This window comes from Aptenodytes patagonicus, chromosome 1 (assembly GCF_965638725.1).
Source record: "Aptenodytes patagonicus chromosome 1, bAptPat1.pri.cur, whole genome shotgun sequence".
Lineage (NCBI taxonomy): Eukaryota > Metazoa > Chordata > Aves > Sphenisciformes > Spheniscidae > Aptenodytes > Aptenodytes patagonicus.
The window spans coordinates 220410392-220429498 of record NC_134949.1 but is presented as its reverse complement, the minus strand read 5'-3'; the positions used below and the strand labels follow the sequence as shown (position 1 = coordinate 220429498).

Below are 19107 nucleotides of genomic sequence, written 5' to 3'. Positions count from 1 at the left end.
TGTTACTGAAGAAGGCTCTGCAGTGGGTAGTGAGGTCTTTGCTGAAGTGGGTCAGTTTGCATCAGCTCATTCAATCTATGAGAAACTTCAGCTAAAGGAAGGGCTGTTCTCTTGGGGTGATGGACATACTGGCATGGAGGTACAAAGCAATTACTCAACCAGCACTACTTCTTCGAGGCTTTCTGTCAATACAGGATGGTCGCTTCAGCAGTTTGAGCTGACCTCATTGCTGGGATGTTGTGCAGAGCTGGACTACACAGTTTAACCAGTTCTTGTACTACTAAATTGGTAAAGTTGGAATAAGAGGAGAAAATACTGAAAATGTAAGAACAAAACAATGACAAAAAGTCATTTAAGATAGCTGAAACGTCTTAGAATATATTTTTCTTCAGAGACATCTTTAAAACAGAAGTTCAATAAGAAGCCATGCCAGTAGAGAGGAGAGTGAAAACATTTCAGCACAGTGCTTAACACTGTTCCCTAAGCACACTGAAACAGTCCACATTAGTGGGACTTGGCGTTACTGGCAATACTTTGAATGCTGAAGTCAACCCAAAAGTTAAGTATGCTGATGAACTGGGACCAAAGTAGTAGTCTAACCTGCAATTAGATTGACTGATTGGATGTTTCTTTTAGTTCATGCTATTGTCTTTTCCATTTCTATGTAAAAATAAAGAAAAAGAAGAAAAATCCTTAAAAAAGCCATCTGATATGTAAATCGCCAGGATTTAAAAAAAAATTCAGGATGTTTTCAAAGTTGAATATATCAAATGCACAGAAAATGCTACTCCTGTATTTATTTATAATTTTTAATTTATCTTGAAACTACAGTAACAAAATTGGCAGATGAGAGGAGGAAAGAAAATTATATTTTTATAGACATCTTGCACTCAGATTGAATCCACCAAAGGAGCTCAAAGGCCACAGAACTCAATTTTAATTGCTGCAATGACTGATCTTTAACTACTGTAGCACTAGGGGGAAAAGTTAGTGAAGGAGGATTTCAGTTGATCTGAAAGTATCATAAAGCAGTATTACTGCCTCTGATTATTGGATACAAAAGTTCAGCTGTTGTGATGCAAGAGTTTTGGGCTGGGACTTAGCAATCGCTATACTATTCTTACTTCCCTTTTATTGAAAATTCAATAAGAACAACCACCAAAGCCCTTCAGACTTAAACAGCACAGGCATTTCTACAACCTTAAATAAATATACCTGTATGTAAAATTGCATGGCTATATTGTTCTTATTCTTCTAATGTAAAATACTTCACTTCTAACATAAAACACTCAGTTATCTCAGTCATTTGTTCTTAATGTCTTAATGTGTTTGTAAACAACCCATTGGCAAAACTCCAACAAAGCTTTATAGAAGCTATTCTCTACTAAAATTTATTTTAAAAATTAAACATTTTAATGTTTCATAGGAAGGCAGTAATCCAGTTGGAGACATGTAAAAGGGTGAGGTACAGTTAAGTAATTTCTAAAATTCTCTGCTGGAGACATAGTGGGTTATTCCCAGCTGATCTGTTGTATCAAATTATAAAAAGTAATCTTACTGGTTGAATTATTTAACATTTACTTGATTGATAGCAGTACTTGTTTTCATAGAAATAAATATGTAGTATAAATGGCATTACACATATAAGGCATAAAGGAACCTGGAATGCTATTTTTCCTATAAAACGTAAGGCGGTACCTGGGACAGTTGCACCTTTGTGTATAAGCTGTATGAGCTTTTATTTGATGTAGTTGCATCAGCTTTTGTGATACTTTGATCTCTATTCCTTATGAGTTCTTTATTCATGTTTTGTCATCACTGTCTTCACCTGAGGTATTACGTGTCTGTAGTGGTTTTTCAGAGATACTTGGGAAAGCTTTAGGTATGCTATAAGATCTTTTTTAAATATGATGGAAAGTCTCCTGAAATGTGCTTTAATTGGAGGTATGGTAGATCAAGTTGTGGTGAGTTGGCCCCAGCTGGCAGCCAAGCACCCACACAACTGCTCGCTCATTGCCCCTGCAGCAGGGCAGGGGAGAAAACAGGAAAAACGGGAGCAAGAAAGCTCATGAACCGAAATAAAAATAGGGAGGTTGCTCACCAATTACTGTCACAGGTAAAACAGACTCAATTTGGGGAATTTAACTTAATTTATTGCCAATTAGTGTAAACATTTAATTACTGAGTTGGGTACTGAGAAACAAAACAGAGTTAGGGAAAAAAACTCTCCTCCCGCTTTCCCAGGCTCAGCTTCACTCCAGATGCCTCTCTTCCCTCCTGTTATCACTGCAGGTTACACTCAGTCCCTTTGGTGAGGTGACAGGTGGCACAGGAGGTTGGGGGCAGGACGTAGCGGTTTCTTTCTGCTGCTCCTTCATTCTCACGCTTTTGTTCCACTGCTCCTTCCTTCTCACTCGTTTCCTCCTCACCAGTGGGGGTCCTCCATGCTGCAGTCCCTCTGGGGGAGTACCTGCTTCAGCATGGGCTTATCCATCAGCTACAGTCTCCTTGGGGGTGTACCTTCTCCGCCACGCAGTACCTTCTACTGCTCTGGTCCTGTTGTTCCCTCACTCTCTCCTCCTCGGCATTTTCTGTCCTTTATTAAATATGTTTTCACAGAGATGCCACCAGCTTGGCTGATGGGCTCAGCCATGTCTGTGTCCTGGTTTTGGCAAGGATAGAGTTAATTTTCCTCCTAGTAGCTGGCACAGTGCTGTGTTTTGGATTTAGGATGAGAATAATGTTGATAAACCACCGATGTTTTAGTTGTTGCTAAGCAGTGCTTACACCAGTCAAGGACTTTTCAGCTCCCCATGCTCTACCGACTGGGAAGGCTGGAGGTGCACAAGAAGCTGGGAGGGGGCACAGCCAGGACAGCTGACCCCAACTGGCCCAAGGGACATTCCATACCATGGGACGTCATGCTCAGTACATAAACTGGGGAAAGCTGGCCGGGGGGGCCGCTGCTCGGGGACTGGCTGGGCATCGGTTGGCAGGTGGTGAGCAATTGCACTGTGCATCACTTGCTTTGTATATGCTATTATTATTATTATTATTATTATTATTATTATTATTATTATTACTACTACTACTACTACTACTACTAGTACTACTACTACTATTAATATTTTACTTTATTTTCTTTCAATTATTAAACTGTTTTTATCTCAAACCATGAGTTTTCTCACTTTTACTCTTCCCATTCTCTCCCCCATCCCACCAGGGGGGAGTGAGCAAGTGGCTGTGTGGTGCGCAGTTGCTGGCTGGGGTTAAACCATGACAGTCTATCACAGTCCTTTTGGATTTCTCAAATTTACAGGACAAGGTACTCTGTAAATTAAACTTTATTTTATGAGCTCATTAAGAAATGCAACAAACAAACTAGCTGTCACAATTTTCACAATGTGGTCCATTTTGTGTCCTAAAATATAATGGTTTAATCATTAGCTATTCAAATTGATGAAGAATTGGCTAATTATTTATGCTCCCACTTTTAAGTCTTCCACTTTTCTGAGAAGCAAATGGTACTGATCATGTTGTGAGATGATACAAACAACTGTACTGGGTGAAACTAAGGGTCTATTCAAGCCATTATACTAAATAATGTACTGAATGCTTATGGAAGGAGTCTTAAAGGAAAGGAAAAGTTACCTGCTCCTTGGTATATGCAGTTCATATATTTCAGAATTTCCACTAAATCAACATGTTCATTTGGTCAAATAAGGTATTTTCTGAAATATGCTTTGCAGGGATATTGCATTTTAGTTAATACTGAAGTATTTTTGCAACATTTAATTAGTGTAGAATTTTCTCATTAACCAAAGCAATAGTAGGTGCAGGGGTGGGGGGGAGAAGCAGCTCTCAATCTCCCTTTCCTCATCTCTACTCTGCAAAACTACATAAGTTTTGTTGCAAAGTATTCTCTGGGTCTTTTCAGAAATCACTTTGCTCAGAAAAAAAAATACAGTTTTTACCTTAGGCTGTTTACCTTTTTTTTCTTTGAAAAATTTTACATCTTTTTTTTTAAGAAACTGCGCATCAAAAATGTACTTATGTACATTGTGAAAGGCTTTCATGTTTTTTTAAATAAAATACTTTGTTCTAAACCAGGCAAAACTTTATGATTTTTTAACGTTTCTTCTTTATTTTCTTTTTTTATCAGTATTAGTTGCTAAACTTTACTTGATTTTTCAAATATTTTTGGTCCTTCTGACATTGTTTTTCAGTTAATCTTGACCGTGAGTATTTGGAGTCCTAAAATGAATTGTTACTAGTAGACAAAAAAAAGTTTAATACACAGGGAAGGACATACTGTTTAAGGCCACTTGTTTCCTACCCTCGTCCCTAGTACGATGTAGTTTTCGATCTCTTTCACCCCTTCTTCTTCTCTACGAATAATTACTTCCTACTTCCTTTTGGAATTCCATTTTTATGAGAAGGTGAGGAACTGGGGAATATAAAAGTTATTTCCAGTATTTCATCCTTCATACCTGCTATTTCCATTTCATCATGACTGCCTAGCAACTCTGACATTCGGATTTGCTTTAGAGCTTCTTTGGCAAAGGTTGACATCTAGTTCCAGAAAACCTGTGTAAAGTCAGCCTTTGTGTGAATTGTCTGAGCAGACAGCCCGCACGTACGCTGTACCCTCCTCCCAAAAAGACGTTGTCACTAAAATCTTGACCTTATTGAAATCTTCAAGATTTCTGTGGGCTTTGGATTTTACCATGGGTAAAACAAACGTGCCTGTCCGCTGACGGATGGAAGTCCTGTCATTTCTGCAGTATGATAATGCCACCCATAAGTGCAGGGAAAAGAAACCTGAACGGGTAAAGAGACATCTCAGTTGTACAACATCCTTTTAAGCAATGGAGGCTGGAATAGCATCCTTTGGGAGAGATAAAAAATCATCCATCACTATCTTGTGGTTGTTAGGGTAGTTTTCTTGGATTTAGTCACATTAAACAAATTTTTGTAGGTTGATTCTTACGGTTTGTCAGCAAAAGTCCTTGCAAGACTTTTTCTCATGCCAATTCTGTATGCAGTATCTTTCAAATTTTCCCTCTTTTCGTGAACATATTCTGGCTGTGATTTTAAGGGGGTCTGAGAGTTAGGTGCTTGCTGCATTGGAATATAAATATAGGGAGATCTGAGTTGCACTGAGAAAAACCAGCTGTGAACAATTTAGTCCTAAGTAACACAAAAGGAACATTTTAATTTTCACACATGTATTTTCACTTCTGAATAGTGCAACACCATCGAGTTAGGCAGTTGCACGATTATCCCAAAGTGAAACAGCTGTCTCAGCTCTAATCTCGCCCTCCTATCCTTCCAATGAGGCTTTTTGATTAACTTTTTATTCTTAGGATAGCAATTTGTACCGAGGATCTAATTAAGAACTTTATGTAACACAGCCAAAGTCCTCCTTTTGCAAGTCTGTCTCACCTCAGTCCGACTAATCTTGCAGCTTTCGGTATGAAGCATTCTGAAATGTCTGATATTTCGAGCTATCTCTTCTGGTTGAAAACAATTTCAGCTATTGAGAATCGGGAACAAGATTCATTTGATTCTTTTGTCCTGGTAAGGAAAACTGTAACATATCTCTGAAATAAGGCATGTTTTTACAATTTAAAATCTGAGAGTCAGGCTTCTTTTGGGGGGGGGCGGAAATGGCTTGAACTGAACTTCTCTGTTGAGCTGAATGAACTCAGACCTCTGACCATAGGTGTTCTGTGTTTCTTACTGATGAACGGGCGAGTGAGAAAGAACAGCCTTTAATAAAAGCTGGTGATTTCTGGGGAGAAAATGCATAGTTCTATATGTCTGGAGTTAAAAGATAGTGCCAAAATTTCTATTTTATCATTACTTTAATGACAAAGAAAAGAGATAGCTACATTACATGTGATTCTTGTTTCCAGAAAATTATGTAATTGAGATATAGCTTTTAAATGAAGGAATATTTATCAACTGTATTTAATAAATATAAGTTGAACATATGGGTATTACTGCTTATCACCAATCACCAAATGACATACAGTAATATGATATTGTATATGCTGTATAAAATAAAACAATTAAGTTGACTGATCTCTTCTATGTTTACATCAATATGCGTTACTAAATTTAATCATATTTTACTTTCAAATATTTTGAAAAACATTTTACTTATATTAGTGTCGTGCACTGGAAATATTTATTTTCCCATATGCAGTAGCAGATGCAGGATGATGCTTTCGGTGACCTGGTTAGGTAAGCCATGCTGGAGAGCAAAGAAAAGAGTATCTTGCTTTCTTCCGTGTATCTTAATTTCATGTGAAATATAAATTTGATGGGGTATCTTTAAATGAAAGTACACTAATATCGTGCAGAAGAGGCATGTATCTGAACTGTTAAGTATATTACCAACAGTCTGAAGAATTATTTAGGTACTAACTATATCAGCTCAGTATTGAGCTAATAAGTAAGCAAATCTAAGTGCCTTCCATACCAGATGGGCTGATAGCAAAAGATGCTTGGACCCGTGTTTGTGTATGAGTAGAGAGTTTATACTATAATCGAAGAAAACATTTCAAAAAGTGTCACAAAGCATGTAGTAGCATGTGAAGGATGGGCTGACTTTAACTTTGGAGTCTCTCGATTTCTCCTTGTTACCGCTGCCCTAAAAAAACTGGTGCCTCCTGCAGATTCTGCGTTCTTCTTGCTGTAATATTTTCTATGTCATTTTTCTCCCGTTCCTCCGAAGCACACGATGTTCCCATTTCTTGTCCTCCCAACCAAACATTTATTTAGTATCAGGGTCAGGTCTGCAGTGGGGTTTTTATGTGTTAGTGCTCAGAATTGGTGCACCTGCCAGTGAAGTTGGTTAGCTTTTGGAAAGGACCATCAGATTAGGTGTTAATTTTCCCCAGACGTCCTATGGCGAAAGTCAGGATTTACAACAGGCTGAGAATGGTAAAGATGATATTTCTGTCAGGCATCATGATTTACTGGATGAGGGGGATATGTTGAAAATTATCCATTTCATTTGGAGGGTGGAATTGGTGCCTAAAAAGCTAGGGTAGGAGGAGACTGGATCTGTCCAAAGGGTTCTTTGGTAAAGGCTGCCTCGTGTCTGAATGTCAGTTGCATGAGATAGATGCTGAGTTATTTTTTGAGGTTGAAGCACTGTTGTACAGGCACAAAGGAAATCTAAGTTCCTAAAGCTGAATATTTTGAGGACTGCATACTTGGATTCCGATGCCTGTATTCTACCTACATCCTGCCTTAAGCAGCCAGCTCCTTTTGTGTTTCTAGATGCTATGCTTAGTCCTTTTCCAGGTGTTCTCTCCTATCACCTGATGTATAGTGCATAACTTCCACTGCTAATTCTTTGTCAGGAAATGTTTTCTTTTTCCTTCCTAACAGTAATCAAAGCTTGTTTCTGAAAGCCCTTTCCTGGAGCTTTTCCATTAAAAACAGAGAAACAAAACACCATCATACCAGAGACAGACATCCAGGAGCTGCTTAATATTATTGTTGTTGTTGTTATTATTATTACAGGAAGAGGCTGCCTTGACCTTATGAACCACTTAATGTTCCAGTGTTTTGGGGGATCACGTAATGCATGAAAGGTTGTTGTGACATTTGAAGTTCCTCTAATAGATTTGCAACCCGTCTTCTCAATCTTGGTAGATCAGTTCCGACAGTTTTTAGGTTTTATGTTTTTGTGACTGTTACATTCGTTGTTCAATACACTGACAGTGAAAGGTCAATGTTGTCTCTGTGTACAAGGAAGGTTGTTTCATTTTGTGGGATAAGTGGCTTCTAGTTATAAACATTCACACAGTAAATCCAGAAAACACAGAACTCTCCTAGCCCTGTCCGGGTCACTGTTGTTGATGTATATGAATAGTAGCATCCTAGATTGTTGTGTCTTACACAGCAGAAAATATGTCTTGAAATCAGTAACTAAAAGATATCCTATAATCTAAGAATGATCATATTTCAAAGTGGCTCCTTGTGTTACTTTTTGTGACTGCCTCATCGGTAAAAATGCCATCTTGCTTGCTGCTAGATAAGTCACTGTTAAAATTGCCCCCATCTATTTTAATTCAGTCTAAGATAATCATTTTTTACTCAGTGTTTCTGCATCCAATTCTAGCCAGAACAACACTGTTTAGAAATGACAGAATGTTAAAATGTAAAGATGAGGAAAGACCTCATAGGTCATGTTGCCCATCTGCCAGAATGTGAGTACTGTCTACAAGTATGTATTTTAGTGCTTAGTCTAAGTTTATACAAAGAGTTTTAGGCAGTAGGGCTTCTATCTCTCTTCTAGGGAGATTATACTATAGATGATGAAATTGCCACACAGTTGTATCAGTGTATAAAATCTGCTTGCCTGCCCCAGCAAGAAATTGAAAAATATTCCCATGTTAAAAATAGCAAAATATTTGTTGAAAAACAGGCAAATATAATTTTCCTGATTTGAAGTGTTTCTCAGCATCGTTCATAACATCAAAGAATTTTTTTTACATTTCTTCTTTTTGTTTTTAGTCTAGCTTCTTAAGTCTGTCTTTTTAGATTATACATACCTATTTGCAGCCTTAATCTAATTCTGTCAAGTTCACAAGGATGCTTTTCCTTTGATTATTTCTTGACAGGAATTGCCTTCATTTTTTTTCTGGACCTATAATTTTTATTTAAATGAGGTGTATTTTTAAGGTCCTGTACGAGTTCTTTGAAAGACTGTCAGTTTTGCTGTACCCTCCAGTCATGTTGTTTGTGTTTCTCAGACTTATAGTGGCCCCAGGCGTTTTCTTTACTTAAGCAATGACATATAGTAGAGCTGCTTTTATGGCAGTGTTAGTACTCATCTCAAGTTCAGTCCCTTTACACGGTTTCATTATTCTACAAACCTGTGGTGCCATGTTGCGTTGATTTTGTGTTTTGAAATTTTTTGGTAAATGCTATTTCTAAGAATTAAGAGATTGACAGCAATAGCATCTTAGTAGACTATATGTTAGCAGAAGATGTAGCTGTCCCTCTCTGTGGAAAGCTCCTCTATGAACAATAATCAGTTGTTACTTTACGTGTTTCTATTTTTACACAATAACTTAACTTTCCTTGTGGCTGCAGTACTGCTTCCACTTTCTCTTTGTTGCCTCTGCTACTCAAGCCAACATTTTCTTTTATAACTGAAGACCTTGTTCTTTTACTTTCTTCTGCTGTTGCAGTCTCACCTCTAACACGTGATTTGTAGATTTACCAGAAAATGGGATGAATATATAAAAGATACTGAACAAATATCTGTTCTACAGTGAAATTTCAGAAGAAGAGGTGTGTTGCAGGCAAAGCAGACTGCACTTGGGGAATCTAACTTTACTGCCAATTGACATAAACATTTTATCATCGAGTTAAGTATTGAGAAACAAAGAAGATAAACAGTTAAAATAACACTGAGGGAAAACACCTCTTTCCCAGGCTCGGCTTCACTCCAGACACCTCTCCTGCCCCTAGTTACCATCGCTGGTCACACTCAGTCCCTCCGGTGAGGCGAGGGTGGCACAGGGAGTCGGAGTCGGGGTCAGGGCGTGGCAGTTTCTCTCTGCTGCTCCTTGTTCCTCACTCTTCTCTTCCATTGCTCCTTCCTTCTTACTTGTTTCTTCTGCTCCGGCATGGGCCCTCCACGGGCTGCAGTCCCTCCAGGGTGTTACCCGCTCCGCCATGGAGTACCAGAGGTGCGACTAACTTCTTCCGATTGGTTCAGAGGTGCCACCAGCTTTGCTGATTGCCTCAGCTGTGCCCTGCGGTGGCTCTGCTCTGGAGACGGCTGGAATCGCCTGTGTCCGGCACGGGGCAGCCCTGACCTCTCCTCACAGAGGCCGCCCCTGCAGCCCCCCGCTACCAAAACCTCGCTGTTTGTGCCCAGTACGAGGTGGAAAGCAGGTAATAGGAGCTTCACATTTCAGCAGGATGTAGTCCTTAAAAGGGGCACTTGAATGTAGCAGGTTAAGGTATAACAAGATACAAAGACTAGAAATAGGACTTTTTTTTTTTCCTCTGTGCAAATTTTTAAACTATGAGGGAAATTGGTCCTAAAAACTAAAAGAAAATGGCGTACGTGTATTTTCACCATCTATCAATCGAAACAAAATTGCATCATCCTAAAGGGAACATTCTCTTTTTTCAGTCAGACCTGATGGTATTACATGGATTCATGAGGAGAGTCCTTGCTAAGCTCGGCAGCCTGTGACATTCCTGCTGGGTGCTACAATCTAAACAATTCTGGAAAAGTGGCAGTTTTAGCATGCACTGTCCTGCAGGTCACCCACCGAGCACCCAGTCTCTCAGGCAGAAAGACCTCAGTGAGAAACCTGAGATGAAAAATGGTTGGCAAGCCCTATAGTAAGATACTAAATAGTTGTAATTTATGTGACAGTGCATCTCCATTGAGAAATGCATTTTATGCCACATGAGGCAAAACCTTGTAAAATGCCTGACTTGCCCTGAATCCTGGATAGCTTCACTATATACACCGATGTTTCTTATCTTTCGAAATAATGTACTGTGAGTGCAGTCGTCCTGCAATGATTTAGGGTTTGAAACAAGCTGTCAGCAAGTGATATATTTGGAATTATTTTGTTAATTTTATTCATCACGTAGTGATTCTGGGACATGAAAGGGACACTCTGGGACATCAATTAAAACTTTTCCAGAGGACATTAGGTTAGAAGTTTACTTCTACTGACATAAAAATCAAACCCCTCTTTGCTACAGCACAGCCCAATTTAACTTTGGGTTTGTTGCAGGCATTAAAAATCAAATTTAATTCTTTAAGTTCTTCTTAAATACTGTTAAATATACATTCATTAAGTGAAAGCATTTGGCAAAATAGCTTTGCTCCTATACATACTTAGCCAGAATCAGTGAGTTAAGCTGATGCATTTTATGGACCACAGTAACCCCCAAGCTCTTCTCCTGACAACTTCAGTGCTGAAACAGGATCAGTGGTGATTTTGCTACTCCTGTTATACCTGAGAACCTTTCTAAAACTCTAAAGATGCTTTCTTCTGTATTTCTTATTCTTTCCTCTCTATGGAGAGTTTTAGCCGTAGCACCAGTAAGTCTTGGTCTCTTGCCAAGCAGAGGTAAGTGCTCTTTGACACGGAGTCCATTATTTCTGGGCTGCTGTATACAGTGCTCGATGTAATTGATTAGTTCCTGAAAGCAGGTGGTTGGTTCTTTGGAATTTATGTTCTGACAATCCTCTTGAATAGATAGTGAATTCTGTTAAAATAATTTCCCTATTTCACATTTAGTTTTACATTCACTTTTTTTGTTGCCCTCATCTGCATTGTAATTTTTAGTCCATTTGTTTCTGTGTTTTTGAGGCTGGTTATAAAAGCCTCCATGCAGGAAAAAATGTTACACTCAACCTGCAGGTACTTCAGGCTGTAAAAAGGTAACAGAATAAGACACTGGATAACTGCTTTGTGAGCTTGGTGTACCATGATTTTAAAAGTAAAAAGTCATGCCGTGGGCGATGCAGCCTTCACTTTTGAAGAGAACAGAGGGATAGAATGCTGTGGGTTTGCTTTGGTTCTGTTTTCCTCTCTCTGGAAGGAGTTTTATCTTTGTGCACATCAAGGCTGAATCATGCACTTGTAGCATGCAGCTGGGTCAAACAGGATGCCTAAAAACTGGGTGCATGCTTTTGTCCTGCTCTGTGTTTGAGTGTATGTGTATGCATGTGTATGTGCATGTTTGTATGCATATAGGCTTTTGTATATATACAAACGTACACACACACACACACGTCTTGTTTCTGTAAATGTTAAAACCAATTGCAGTGAAAAAAATATTTTTCTATAAATGTATGAAGTAGTCTACACTCCTGAGTAATGCAATAAATTAATATATTTTCAGGTTAAAAGAACTTGACAGGTATTTGAGATTACTTTCCTGTTCTTTTTGTTGTGCAGCTCTTCTTGAGGTTTACACTGTTTTATAAAAAATCTGCACCAATCCATGGTTAATAAAGCTAATGCTTAGGCAAACTAGAAGAGTTAAATCGTTAATGTTTAAGAAAAAATGGGAATGCTCAAGTCAATGAGACCATTTACCATTGTTAACAAGTCTGTGGATAACATAAGCATTTTGTGTTACTTTTTTTTTCCTGGATTTTTAATTTCTGGATATTTAGCTGATGTGCTTTAAAAATAAGATACAAAACAATCTGAAAGCAGAATATTAATTTGTTTAATTGGTTCTAAAATATTTTTGCTTATTATTGCTTTCATGAACCTGCTGGCTAAATGCATGCACGCTCTATAAATCCAGCCAGGAGAAAAACAGAACTAATATCGAGTAGAAACATATTAGCTTACATTTTGACTCTATTGAAGCAGATCAATGTTTTTCTATTAATTTCAGTTATGCAGGGACTTTCACCCACAAATTTTTAGATCTGATAAATGTAGCAGAATGCCATTAAGATGTTTAAAATGAAAGATGTAACCTGTTTTGGTAATTTTATAGTATAAAATAAGTTAGCTTAGTTCTTATGTTTTCAGTAGCATCACTCCATAACACTTTATTTTTGCAGTGTATCTTCCACTAATATAGATCATAGTGGCAAGATTTTTCAAATATTTCATCTTTTTATAAAATTGTTATGAATGATATAAAATCTGAAAAAATATATACATATCAGATGTCAGAGTTTTGAAGATAATACGCTTATGAAAAGACCATATGGAATGTGTTTCTATTTTTCTTCTCGATTTTAAAGTTTCCATATCCAGACTTAAGAACATACCAGAAACTGGCATTGCCTGGATTGGTTAAAGCTGTTATTTTCTTAAGGGATGTGCTTTGACACAGACTTTGGGGAAAGTTCTGAAGCACAGTGGAGATCAGACCAGAGATCAGAGCAGAGATCTTTGTAATAAATGAATGTTATGGCCCACTCACTTTCAAAAGGCCATGAACATGTGCTGAAGCGGTATATCTAAAAACAGGATTTAGGCCTAAATTTCTGTTCAAAGGTAGAGCACTGGTGTAAGACACTTTGCATCCATTTCTTTTGTGAGTCAGTAGAGATGTGATAATGGGACCTCTGTGTGAGTCTTAGTATGGCATTTGGCATCCTAGAATGAGACAGATGGATCCACCCTGTCTAGTGATAGGAAGGTTATCACCTCAAAATTTAATGGGTAATAACATTTAGTTGAATAATATCTTCACTGGAAATTCAGATGTACCATAATTATCCCTCATTCTCTATAGAGCTTTTCCCATTGACATTTCTGTGTCCTTCACCGGATCTGATATTGGGCAAAAAGTTACCATCACGTTAATCATTGCTAATTCAAACTGCTAACAGGCAGTATCGGTACAGGTGAAACTTCAACAACTGTAAAGTAGGTGCTTTCTTGCCATTCCCTCTGGCAGCCTGTGAATCCACACAGAAATGTTAGGATTTCCTTAGGTCTAAGTTCTTTTTTGTTTAAATAATGCCACAGCTAATAAATAGGAAATTATTCCTACAGATTCAGTAAAAACCAACGCAAAACCCCAAGCCCAAAAATAAGGCCACGTTCTCTGAAAGGCACTATTTACCTTTAAATTAAATGACTTTATATGAGGTTGCACTATATATGTAGGGAAAGGTCTTGAGGATTTCTTGAGGCATTTTTCTTCTATTCTTGACAGCTGCAGCCTGCAAGCAAAGCTGCTTTTGACTTCTGTTTTATGTCTCTAAGTAGAGGTAGGATTGTTTGCTGAAAAGTCATTCTTTAGATGTTCAAAGAGGCTCCCTGTCTTTTATATTTTCTGTTTAATAACAAGCAAATGACTTTTTCTCCTTCTTAATCTTACAGTTTGTAATTCAGTGATAAATACGACCAAAGGTTCTGTGTGTTCTGTGATCCTGAGGCCTCATAGCATGCCAGAGAATTACTGTTTTGACATCTAAATTATAATTTAATCTTTCCTACCATTGTGTCAATGTAAATCTATTTCTTGCAGTTGCAAAAAGAAACTTTTGAAAATATGAAATTATTTTAAACTAATCCCACATTACCTTCTTAAGGCCTCAGACAGTCTGACACATTATATCTGAGAGATGCAGCGTGCCCTATTCATGTATAAATATAGGGGCTGCTCCACTTCATATTATTAAGACACAAAATGTTATTATTTTGAAGTAAAATAAAACTGCAAGTGAATGTTCCAGAGGGTGTTTTAGAATTTAGGGCTGGCTACCTGGAAAGATGAGCCCTTAACTCTGACGTACAGTCCGCAGAGTCAGGTGTCTGCAAAAGATGATAATAAGCCTCTGGCAACTCAACTTGCTTTTTAAATGGTAATACATACACTGTTGTATTACTCTAAATTTCACCACCACTTTATTTTGTGTTTACTTAAAGATAATAAGGTAGATAATGATGGTGATTCCTTAACAGGAAAACAGGCAATTGAGAGTTCTGAGTCAAATTAAAATTGCAGCTAGGAATAAGTATAGGTGGATAGTTTCAAAATTATCACATACTTGTTTTAGTGTTTTCTGTTAAGAAGTAATGTGCTGTGCTAGTTATTTATAAAAGTTACCATATACCTATGCAAGTAGTTTCATGGTCTGGTGTTGAATACAGCACTGCATAGTAGGAACAGTAAAAACAAAGAGTTATGAATGCTCCAAAAAGAATGAAATTCAATATAATATGGATAGTCTATAAAACTGTGAATGCTGTAAGTAAAACCAGTCAACCAGGATAATGCTAGCACTCGTGGTAGAGGGAAAGTTCATCTTGTCTGAGAGGTATGAGTCATGTCATGCACTTGTAGAGAATTTGGTAGCAGAGTAAATGTTCATGAACTAGACCGTGTGCCTTTTTATTCTCTTTCTACTGGCTTCAAGTGCTTTCACTGTATCTTGCTTTTAAGTTACACTTTTGGTAGAAAAGCAACTAGACTGTCTGACGCGCTGCAAGCAGAACAATCTCATATATATTTGTGGAAGCAACGTCTGTTGTGCTCAAGTCCTTTAAAAAGAAGAAAAAAAAAACCTTCCTCCTTTTTTTTCCCCCAAAGCTGTTCAAGTTTTGTCCCAGCTGTCAGTGTGATGCCTTTTCTTCAAAGCACAGAGATGGCTCAGCTGAAAGCACTGCTTCTAGTCAAGGGCAGGAAAAAGGTCTGTGCGGGGAGCAGTAGTTATAAGGCTGACAGCCCACATGGTACATTGTCAGCATAATATAATACTTAATGTATAGGTAAGGATTAGGGCAGAAAGGAAAGTGTATGAGGAATGGGGAAAACGGGATCACTCAATTCACTACACTCAGTAAAATTCCCTCTTTTGGTGATTGGTTTGGATTTATTTTGCAGCTGCAGAATTGTGAATATGTTCACGAAGGCCTCTTCTCATCTTTAAAATCTGATTGCAAAGTCTGGGAGCCCTCTGTATGCTACCTGACTTAAGAAAGGGCTGTCTCTTTTGTGAACTAATTACTACTGATTCGAATTCATCCTGCAAGTTAGGCAATTAGACATGTAAAATTTTAAAACTCCCTACATATAGATAGATTCTTTAGTTCTTGCCAACCATCATCTCTCTTAAAACTTTGACCAAATTAATCCAGTGTTGCTAGAGTTGTTTTATAGCTGGAAAAATCTAGGTAAAGAGAAATTAAATGTCTTGTTTCAGACTGCAAAGCAGGTCAAAGGGCAGAGCTAGGAATAAAGTCATTACCTTTGTCTTCCAGAAAGCCGTTTCTTCTTCTCACCCAGTCTCAAACTTAGATAGTTTATATATGTGTGGGTATATAGAGTGTGACAAATAAGAGGCAGTGCTGTCTCAAAGACACAGTAGGCAGACATTCTTGAGAGAATCTGGAATTTTTTTGCGTGCATTTGTTAATTTATGCACAATTGGAAGTATTCTTGATGAGCTGATGAACTGCTATGATAGATTTGTCAGTGTTCTCTCTAAGAAGTGCACAGGTATCTGGGTAACTTCTTTGAGAATTTGGTGAATCAGTGCATGTGATGTGTTTTTAAGTCAGAATAGATATAGACGCATCACCCGGGAAGGTAAAATCCTTCTGACTCCCTGTTGCTACTGTTCTTCTCTTGACATATCCCTTGAGTAACTTCACTGTGATTACAGGACTGTTTTGATGCTATTGTGTACTCCATGGCTAGTACCACATTTAGGGTTCTCTCCAGTGGTTACAAACTGTCTTCTCAACTCTGCATGATTAAAGCCTCCTATTTACTTTAAAGCATGACCTACAAACAGGACACAACTAATAAAATCAGCTCCATTTCCTGCACTTAAACGCAATGTTGTAGCTCAGGATGTCAGTGTTCTTCAAATTACCATATATTAGAGAGACTGAAGCAAAATGTTTGTATTAAATCAGTTTTCTCAGTTAAAAAAAAAACAGAACCCAAATCACCACACAGACTCGCTGTCCCATGCATGCACGCACACATACACATGCACGCACACATACAAATGCATGCACACATACACATGCACAGATAGGAACAGGAGGAACAAAAAAGGAAAATGCACTGATGATATTACTTGTGTGTGAATGGTTATAGTCACTATATCCATCTGAAACTATTGCTCTGTGAATTTTCTCATGCCCATCTGTCTGATCAGGATGAGTACCTCAATAGCAGAAAATCATCAATTTGATAGTTGAAGTTCAGCTCTTCTAATCAGTAAACAATACAGCAAGCACTGTGTTAAAATGAACCCTGAAAGATATTCTTGCTTGAAAACCAGTTCTTTACTGTAGGCTCTGTAGGAAGGCTAGGCAGGGAAGGATCACACTATTCAAAGGAGCAGCTTAAATGCTCAGACTTTTGCCGTGGAAGGGGTGACGGGCCAAGTGAGAACCTGGGGGTCAGGGTTAGGTAGGAAGCTAACAAATGGAAACATCCTGGTGGGTGTCTCTCAAGGCTCATGAAGGACAGAGGGAGGTGATTACAAAGAGGCAGATTAATTTACGAAGTGTAAATCATGCCTTGCCAACCTGGCAGCTTTCTGTGATGAGATGACTAGCTCTGTGGATGAGGGGAAATCAGTAGGTGTCATTTGCCTTGATTTTAGCAAGGCTTTCAGCACAAATTCTCAGTCCTGTAGCCAAATGAGAGAGAGAGTGAATGGATGGATGTACTAGGAGATGAGTGGGACACGGGCTAGACCACCAGAACCAAAGGGTAGTGGTTAGCAATTCAAAGTCCAGTAACTGATGGCAAGTTACTTGTGGTGTTTCTACAGAGTTGATACTGGTGCTAATGCTGTTTAACATCTTCATTAATAACCAGAATGATTAGATAGAGTGCACTGTCAGCAAGGTTTTAGATAACACCAGACTGGGCAGAGCAGATGATACACTGGACAGTTGCCGTTCAGAGGCATCTCAATAGGCAGGAGAAATGGGCTGAGAGGAACCTCACGAAGTTCAGTGACAACAGGCAGGAGTTCCTGCACCTGGACAGACTAAAAGATGCAGCAGTCCCAGCCAGGCACGGTCTGGCTAGGCAGCAGCTTTGCACAGTGGAGCACAAGTTGCACGTGAGTCAGCCGTGTGCCCTTGCAATGGCGAAAGCTAATAGCAAACTGGGCTGCACTAATAACAGCCTAGGCAGCAGTTTGAGGGACATCTACTCATCACCTGTCTTTAAGTGTATTGAGCTAAATACTCATGTAAGTAAAAACTATGATTCTAAAAAGGAAATCCTTTGTTTAACCTTCAGTGATAATACAGTTAGAAATAATTCCATATGCCTAAAGCTAAAAATATTGTAATCAAATGGCCTTCAGCTTTTATTTATCACTCCAAAGTGTCCAGTGTTATAGGGCACAATGGGAATAAATGGGTATGGCTGTATATCTTTTCAGATGCTAAGCATTTTAATATTGAACTGTACCTTACTATGATAACTGATACATGCCATGAAATGTATACACACCAAATTGTATGCATTTCATTTTTGGTTTTTTATTCACAGGTTACACAGTTGTATAGAAATAATGGCATTAATCATCAGTAGCTGTTGAGCAGTAACATACAATTTCTCTGAGCACAGAAATATTTTACCATAACTACACCAAAATTAGAAAGAAACTGTGATATTCTCAAAGTATTTGAATTGTTGCGCTGCTGTTACATTCTTAATTCAGGTTATGTTTCTTAGGTTTTGAAATCCTGCAGTGAATATTTGACAACAGAAATATGATCTGTTTTCAGTAGTGCCGTAATCATTCCTGCCATGCACAAAGAGACCCTGCAGTCTATACAAGTTTAAAGTACAGACAGTCGTTCATTGGCTAACATACAATGTAGATAAATAGAGCTACTGAGCTACTGTGCTAAGCATTAGTATGTTCATTAGCCCAACACAATGCCTGAAGAGTGTTTGCTGACCAAGCAGGCGTTAGTCAGGCAGAGAAGGGATGCCCTCCATCCCTTTTTGTACTACACTGACTACGTGTTGATCCTTCTCCTGAGTCCTTGAGCTATTAACAATGCCATCTCAGCAGTCCTGCCTCTGTCTGACATTTTACTTATGGTGAGCAGCTCTACTCTACACTTTCTCACAGCTCTGTAGTTTTCTCCAGAGTCTGAGCCAAGATTATGCAGCTGGGTCCAATCAGAGCTTGGCCTTGGGTCACCACCTCTGAACCCCAGTGTGGGGAGGGGAAGAGGTTAGGGCATTTCAGGTGTCTGGAAACTAGCCTGGATATGGGCTTCATCAGTAAGTTAAAGATCAGGTTGGGCAGATTTACAGATTCACAAATCTTTTTAAACTGGGTCTATATTTCAAACTGAACATCAGCTGAGTGCATATGAGCCATGCAGAATACATAGCTTTGACATAAATATCATAGTATATGTGCATATACATATATTACATGCCTATATAGTAACGATAAGTAGTGTAAACATAAAAAGTTGAGGTTTATCCTCTGTAAAGATCAGTTGATCATCTTGGATTTGCTCAAACACAAAAAGTGGACTTGTAAGGTAAGGGAAACTGAAACCTTCACACCCAAGGTCCCCTGATTGTAACTTGTAAGTAAGTACATCATGTTTCTTATAGTTC

General features: G+C 38.4%; 1 protein-coding gene across 21 annotated transcripts in view; it reads left to right on the top strand.

Annotated features, from left to right (window-relative positions):
• The window catches only part of DLG2 (discs large MAGUK scaffold protein 2), a 1063600-nt gene that overhangs the window by 615150 nt on the left and 429343 nt on the right, over window positions 1–19107 (top strand). The gene's annotated exons all lie outside the window — the stretch shown is intronic.